Below are 8,302 nucleotides of genomic sequence, written 5' to 3' on the forward strand. Positions count from 1 at the left end.
AATCTACAAGTAACAGACCTAAAACAGATAAGGAAATCGAATCATATGTTCAAAACTTGGAAAATAACTTACAAGAACTCTATACCTGTCAAAAAAGCACACAATTACAAACATTCTACGATGCAATAGAAACTGCCATCATAAATAGTTTAAAAATAAATAATAAAGAAATACCAACAAAAGAAAATCGAATCATAAGTCAAAAAACTAAAGAACTCATTACAAGAAGATCAGAATTAATTAAAATGCATCAAAAGTCAAAAGAAGATAAACAAGAACTGGGTGAAATATTTAAAATGGCTAGCAAAGCGTTAAGGTAAGATTACCAGCTCTACAGAAATAATGTTATAACGAGAAACTTAAAATGCTACAGAAGCACAAAAAGAGCTTTTAAAGAACTGAATACCCAAAAAACTTGGATACAAAGCTTAAAATCTAACGACAAAGAGACAAAGACAAGGAAAGATATAATAAACAACGCAACTCAATTCTATAGAGAGCTATACAGCCAAACAAATAAAAGCTTTCAAGAAATCGAACCACATAGAGCAACAAACCAATACGAAACTATTAAACCTGTAGAGTCAATAGAGTTACTAACTCACATTAAAAAACTGAAAATGGACAAGAGCCCGGGCCCGGACGGCATTACAAACGAAGCTCTAAAACTTGGAAAAGCCCAACTTACTCCGATACTGACAAAACTCTTCAATATGGTCCTAGCCACAGGCGAAGCGCCAGCACAATGGAAAAGCTCTGAAATAATTTTATTATATAATAAAGGAGACCCCAAGGATATTGCTAACTATCGCCCGATCAGCCTCTTATCCACTATATATAAACTATTTACATCAATTTTACAAAGTAGAATGAACGCAAAAATAGAAAACATTCAGCCTATAGAGCAAGCTGGTTTTCGCTCTGGCTTTTCAACAACGGATCATCTTCATGTGATGCAACAAATAATAGAAAAATATAGAGAATTTAAGCAACCTTTATACGTAGCTTTCATCGACTACGCGAAAGCTTTCGATACCATCTCTCACGACTCTATCTGGGAAGCGCTCTACCAAGCCGAAATAAATACTCAATACATTAACGTCCTAAAAAACTTATATAAGAATAGCACCAGTAGAGTAAAACTGGAAGCGAAAGGAGATATTATTCCGATATGCAGAGGCGTGAGACAGGGAGATCCCATCTCACCGAAACTTTTTATTTCCGTATTAGAGACCATATTCACAAAGCTAAAAGGTTACATATCAGAATACCGAAAACTGATTTACCTAATGTTGAATCACCTATGCTTGATTCACCTATTTTTAAATTACCTATCGAACATTTTACCTAAACATTGACTGACCTAAGTTTATAATACCTAAGCTCAAATAACCTAATGGACGAAACACCTAATGCACGATGTACCTAATGCACGTTTTACCTATTGCACGTTTCGCCTAAAGCTATTATACCTAATGCACGAATCACCTATAGCTGATATACCTAATGGACGATACACCTAAAGCTGATATACCTAATGAACGATGTACCTAAACTTGATTTACCTAATGGACGAAATACCTAAAACTGTTAAACCTATCGCACGAAATACCTAAAGTTGATATACTTTCTGCACGAATTACCTAATGTCGATATGCCTAATTCACGGAATACCTAAAGTCTATATACCTAGAACAAAATTCATATCATTTTGCCGAATGATCAAGTGGCAATTCCACCCAATAATTCGTATGATTTCCCAATCTTACAGTAGAAACTGTTTGTTCGGATAACAACTTAAAAATACACTTTTTGAAACGCTACTTTTTAGGTATTAGAATGATTTTGTAAGTCTGATACAAAATTAGTTATCTTATCCTATCTTATCAAAAACTTAATTTTTGTAAGTTAACATCATGACGATGAAATAAAACTTGGTTTTGGCACTGTTTGGTCCTAGTTAACCTAACACGCTCCTCCTCGCTTTACTGGTCGTCGTACCTATCTCGACTCTGGCAAATGACTAGACCTTATAGTATAATAAAAAATAGTTAGCCAATTGAATGATTTGGCTAAAAAATTTATACTAAATGTTGTATGTCCTAGTTATATTCTACTAAACAATAATTATATTTTTTATTTTAGGTACATATTTCGTTCATTAAGTGCATCGACTTCAGATATTTCGTGCATTAGGTGTATCGAATTTAGGTATTTCGTTCATTAGGTATGTTAACTTTTGGTAATTCGATCATTAGGTATACCGACTTTAGGTAATTCGTGCAGTAGGTATGTCAACTTTAGGCAATTCGATCATTAGGTATACCGAGTTTAGGTATTTCGTGCATTAGGTATATCAACATTAGGTGTATTGTGTATTAGGTATATTAGCTTTAGGTATTTCGAGTATTAGGTGTTTCGACTTTAGGTGAATCGAGCATAGGTATTCTGAGCTTAGGTAAACCAATTATAGGTGAAACGTGCAATAGGTAATTCGTTCATTAGGTGTTATGAGCTTAGGTTAATTGATCATTAGGTATTTAAAAAAATAGGTGAAACGAGCATAGGTGATTCAAGATTAGGTAAATCGATTTTCGGTATTCTGATATGTAACCAGCTAAAATGGCAACAGGAAGGAATACAAATAAATGGTAGATACCTAAGCCACCTCAGGTTCGCGGATGACATCGTACTACTCGCCTCTACCAGCAGAAAATTAGAAAAAATGATTAACTCCCTCAGAGAAGAAAGCGAGAAAATAGGATTGAAGATGAATGAGAACAAAACAAAGATTATGACAAATAGCTCCCAACAACCAATTAATCTGGAACATACAACTCTGGAATACGTGGAACGCTACATATACCTCGGAAAAGAAATTTATTTTTGCAAAGACAATACACAAGACGAAATAGAACGACGTATAGCCTTAAGTTGGAAAAAGTACTGGTCTTTAAAAGAAATACTTAAAGGAGAATACCCATTACACATGAACAAAATAGTAATGGATACCAATATTTTGCCGACGCTAACATATGGCTGCCAAACCTGGAGTCACTCTGTAAAGACAAAAGCCAGAATAATCACTACCCAACGAGCGATGGAAAGGAGCATGCTAAAGCTAAGGAAAATACATAAAGTGAGAAGTGAACGCATAAGAAACAAAACGAAAATAACAGATGCCCTAAAATATGCACTTAAAATGAAATGGCGATGGGCCGGCCACGTAGCGAGGTACACAGATAAAAGTTGGACAAACGAAGTGACTCTATGGAAAGGCCCCGACGTAAAAAGAAAATCAGGACGACCACGAAAGCGATGGAGCGACGACATAGTAGCCACGGCCGGTCAAAGATGGCTAAATAAGGCAAAAGACAGAGACGAATGGAACAAATTGGAGGAGGCCTATACCCAATAAAGTGGGGTTCCTATCAACTTTTAGTTTTTAAATACATATAAAATTAAATTATACTAACCAATTAAGATAAGTTAGTAAAAAAGTAAACATATATATAAGTTAAAATAAATTAACATTATTAATTAATTAATAGTATGTACCTTAATGATAAGTTTGTAAGTAGTTGATAAGGAAATAAAGAGGTTTTTTATTTATTATTTATTTATTATCTATTAGATGCGAATTGGATCTCTAAGTCATATCCTGTGGAAATCGTTCAAGGGTATCTCCAGAATCGCGCAAATGTCATATTTGGCAGGTTAGATCTTAAACATATCGTTATCGTATCTTGGTGATGTCTAAAAGATATCTAATAATCTAAAAGATGTCTATTTCAAAATCCGAATCGGGCCCTAAGTTGTACAATTCATAACTTTTTTGTTTACAATCTGTTTATTACAATCAGAATAAGCCTTGTCAGTTTATAATACGAAAAAAAAACTAACACACGGCAGTTTCACAAACCACTACACAAACTTCCCCATACCCTATTGCCACCCTTACCCTACGCCTAGTTTGTCCTACGATAACTGTTACCCCTGCTGACCCCACTTGACCCCGGGGTCAAGGGATGTCTAGACGGAAACAAACTAGTTCCTTGTCTATGTCAGTGGACAGTTTGTCACTGTTTACTTCCGGTTGAGTTAATTGTGTATTTTACAAAGGCTTAGGAGGGTTAATAAAATAAAATCAATATTCTTTGACGACCGGTCTGGGCTAGTCGTTAGCGAGTCCTGAGTTCGAATCCCTAGGGTTTATCCACATATTACGCAACAAAGGCAGGGGGTGTCATACCAAGAGTGACAGTGCGTATTAAATACTTATCTCTTTCCTATGAAAAACTGTGACAAGGGGGGAGGGAGGTTTAAAAAACCGAAATTTTGTGTGATGTCATTAATGGATGACCCCTTATCTTAATCTGACGCGCTCGAGTAACTAAAATTCAGCTCTTGAGCTCCCCTACCCTTATTTTTCAATACCACTCAGTACCAGTCAATACCACTCGTTCAAAACTTAGCAAGCCACGGGACCCTATTACTAAGACTCCGCTGTCCGTCCGTCCGTCCGTCTGTCCGTCTGGCACCAGTCTGTATCTCACGAACCGTGATAGCTAGACAGTTGAAATGTATTTCTGTTGCCGCTATAACAACAAATACTAAAAACAGAATAAAATAAAGATTTAAGTGGGGCTCCCATACAACAAACGTGATTTTTGACCGAAGTTAAGCAACGCGGGCGGGGTCAGTTTTGGGATGGGAGACCGGTTTTTTTTTGCCTTTTTTTGCATTATGGTACGGAACCCTTCGTGCGCGAGTCCAACTCGCACTTGCCCGGTTTTTCATCTATTTTCGAGTGACGAAATCGAGATCGCCGATCGCCGATATTCAAAAATCGCTCCTATCATTCAATTTTGCCCCCTAAACTCCGACATCTGATAATCCAAAGTGAACAACTTACACTTCACAAACAGGAAACATTTTACCTCAACTCCCTAACAAATTGAACACAACACAACCCTCGTAAACCATTCTCATCCAACATATCAAACTAGACAATCCCTTTCCCTTGTAATCTTATAGAAAACCCGTTTCCTTCCCACCCAGTACCAAAACGTCATAACTAGATTCACTATTCCAAACAAACTTCGTTCTTATTACCATAACTTCAAAGGTCTTAACTCCGTGTGCGTTCCATGTACTCAAGCCGTATAGTTCCAAGCGTCTTAACTATCAATAGTCTACACATGAGCGAGAGGGTGGGCCGGTTGTGTAAGTGGGAGGGAGACGGATGGAAAACATAAGAAACACAAGGTCGCCGGTAGTGGGTCAGCGTCTAGGCGACGTCTAGCACGCACACTAGTGTGAAAGTACGGTGTGCAGAGAAAGTGGATGGTTATTTATCTATTTATTTGAGAAACTATTTTTTCTAAGGGACGGATGTTCACACAAGAACACATAGTTCGATTCTAATTTTACAATTTGTTATGGTTTTGATCTGATTTAGATGCTACCGATTGATTTGATTTAGATGTCTTGGTGATTGGCACGCATTCGCTTTATTTCGCCTGCGCCTGTGCCATCAGTGCCGTATCAAAATAACATCAAAAAAGAAAACGTGTGTCCCGTACAAACGCGAATTTTGTCAAAATTGTAGGTATAGGTAAAACATATTTTAAGTAAGGCCAAATAAAACAATAGTACATCTCTAAACAATAGTCTACCTCTAGTCCTCTACCCTATATTGATACATATAATTTTAAAGATGTCACGTGTCTAAGGGCCACCCCGTCACTAGCGTCCCTCGAACATCGACGCCTACTCAACTCTATGGGCCCGATTCGGATTTTGAAATAGACATCTATTAGATATCTTTTAGACATCACCAAGATACGATAACGATATGTTTAAGATCTAACCTGTCAAATTTGACATTTGCGCGATTCTGGAGATACTCTTGATCGATTTCCTCAGGATATGACTTAGAGATCCAATTCACATCTAATAGATATCTTACGCTATCTAACGTAAGAGTGACATTGGTTGCCCGAATTGCGCTGCAAAAGAGAACTAGTTGATATCTAAACTATAACGTATCTAGAATGGAACTAGTACGTCTCTTGTGAATATCTTGAACTTCGAATACGGCAGTATGGCTGCTGCTTAAAGAAACGTTGTCGCAACTGCGTAGTGGCGCCATTTTCCATAGCGCTGACTAGACGCTGACGCTAGTGTGGGGTTGCCCTATAGGGAAGGCCGGTAAAAACTAAAAGTAGATGGCGATGGTCTCATCGATGGAATATTCTTTTACATGGAATTTGACGGCCGGTCAATGTAAATTGTAATTAGCGCGGTCGATGGTGGTACAGTTTTTGGTTTTTGTATGGGATTCGACAATGCCGTAGAAAATCAGTTTGACAGTTTCCTTCCAAATTCATTGAGCTTTTACAATAAATGCGTTAACAAAACATTATATCTGGGACAACTGGGTGAATCAACTTTTAAACCAATACAAATCTGTCTACAACTTATTCGTTGTAAAATTTCACCTTTAAACAATGGCTATTCTGTTTCAGTTTATGGTGTACTTAAGTATGTTATTGGTAACAACAGACATTTTGAGTAACGTAAGAGACACTCAAAACTGTGGTTAAAAAGGTTATTCGCCCATCGACAAAAAACGCGCCATAATGCTTAAAAACTACATATTTTTAATTGGATACTAAAATAGTTTTTTCACCACACCAGCTCGGAAAGGCTTACTTTGCACTTCATAAACGGATAGCAAAGTTGCATTTTATTCACATGTGAGGCAAAGTAATCAAATTCAAATTTTGAGTTGTTTTCTTATGTTTGCTGGTAGAATTGACTTTTAAATGATAAATATTTAATAACAATCATTTGGATTTGATTTTGTTTGATATTTTACATTTGATATTTGCTTCGGGTTGGTGTGGTGAAACATTTTGTCTTTCACTCGGGGGCAAATTTTGTTTAACCCTCGTGCTTTGAAACCCTCACAACGCTCAAGATTCCATTTTCAAACCCCTCGCTACGCTCGTGTTTAAATTTTGGAATCTTTCGCTTGCTCGGGTATCAATATTAGCACGAGCGGTTAAACAACAACTTTACCCCCTTGTAAAACAAATAACTATTATATTGTAACTATGAACTACCGTTTCTGCGGACGGTCCCACACACGCACGCCACTAACGCCGACCGTGTCCGACAGTTCAATGTCACGTGGCCACCCGACCCGATAACGAAGGATTTTCCTCTTTACTATTAGGAAGGGTGTCCACATTACACGATAAGATACGGATAATTAGTTACACGGAGAACCACTGAACCGATTTACGGCTCGATTCGGAAAATGAATTAGATTTCTACTAGACTTCAACAAGTTACGATATGGATAATTTAAAGATATTTGTAAGATAAATATGTCAAATTTGACGTTTCCGCGATTCTGGAGGTCCTCTTGAACGATTTCGACAAGTTATGACTTAGATATCCAAGTCACATCTAGTCGATATCTAATGTGATCTAGTTGATCTCTGAATCGTCTCCAGATCTTGTGATTATCTCGAAATCCGAATATGCCTGTCAGATGAAGTTTGGTATAGTTGACATTTTTTGAACTGAGCGTAGTTTACTCAAAGAGTCTCAAGAATAAATACAATACCTACCTTTGATTGGTAAATCACAAATTAGGATAACTCGTAGTAAAAGCAGATTATAACCGCCTCGAAATGTTAGTATAAATTAACGACTCTATTTCTTTTAACAATAGACTACAAAATACACTAAGTAAATAATGGCTAACAACTTTTTTTTGCATTTTACAACCGTCGACACTCAAACTTCTTATAACGAAAGCACGCAGTAGAAAAACGACTACGGGATACCATAAAATTTCATTATATACATATTATCGCATTATGGCTCTAATAGTCTTATCATAAGAATAAAAATGCATTGAAGAAAAAAATATTTTTTATATCTTTTTTACTTAGTTCAAAATGATATCAAACTTGACTTAGTACCTAAACTAAAACAGTTATTAACTAGTCGTTAAGTCGAAGTGCGGCCGGAAAGATCATCATCATCATCATGTCGTTAAATCTGTAAAACTGCCCCACCCCCACCTGCATCGAAAGTCTTGGTAGTTGGTGGCTCCATGGTGGCATTGAGTCGTAACCAATCCTGCCAAAGGAAAACTTTGGTTAACGAAATGCCGTATTTAAACTGGTACCTACAACGGCCGCTATACTGTAGTTTAGATTTTAACGACACTTAAAATAGGCGCCAATGAGTGACTTGTAAAAAAAAACGGTTACGGCTACGA

The 8,302-nt window shown here is 36.9% G+C and overlaps 1 long non-coding RNA gene across 1 annotated transcript; it reads right to left on the reverse strand.

Moving 5' to 3' along the window:
- Positions 1 to 398: 398 nt before the first annotated feature.
- LOC134669950 (uncharacterized) lies at positions 399 to 1,247 on the reverse strand. The gene is made up of 2 exons (XR_010098993.1): positions 876 to 1,247; positions 399 to 842 (listed from the first exon to the last, which is right to left on the reverse strand). It is a non-coding gene; the product is annotated as an uncharacterized LOC134669950 (long non-coding RNA).
- Positions 1,248 to 8,302: the final 7,055 nt, after the last annotated feature.

This window comes from Cydia fagiglandana, chromosome 13 (genome assembly GCF_963556715.1).
Source record: "Cydia fagiglandana chromosome 13, ilCydFagi1.1, whole genome shotgun sequence".
NCBI classification, from domain to species: Eukaryota; Metazoa; Arthropoda; class Insecta; order Lepidoptera; family Tortricidae; genus Cydia; species Cydia fagiglandana.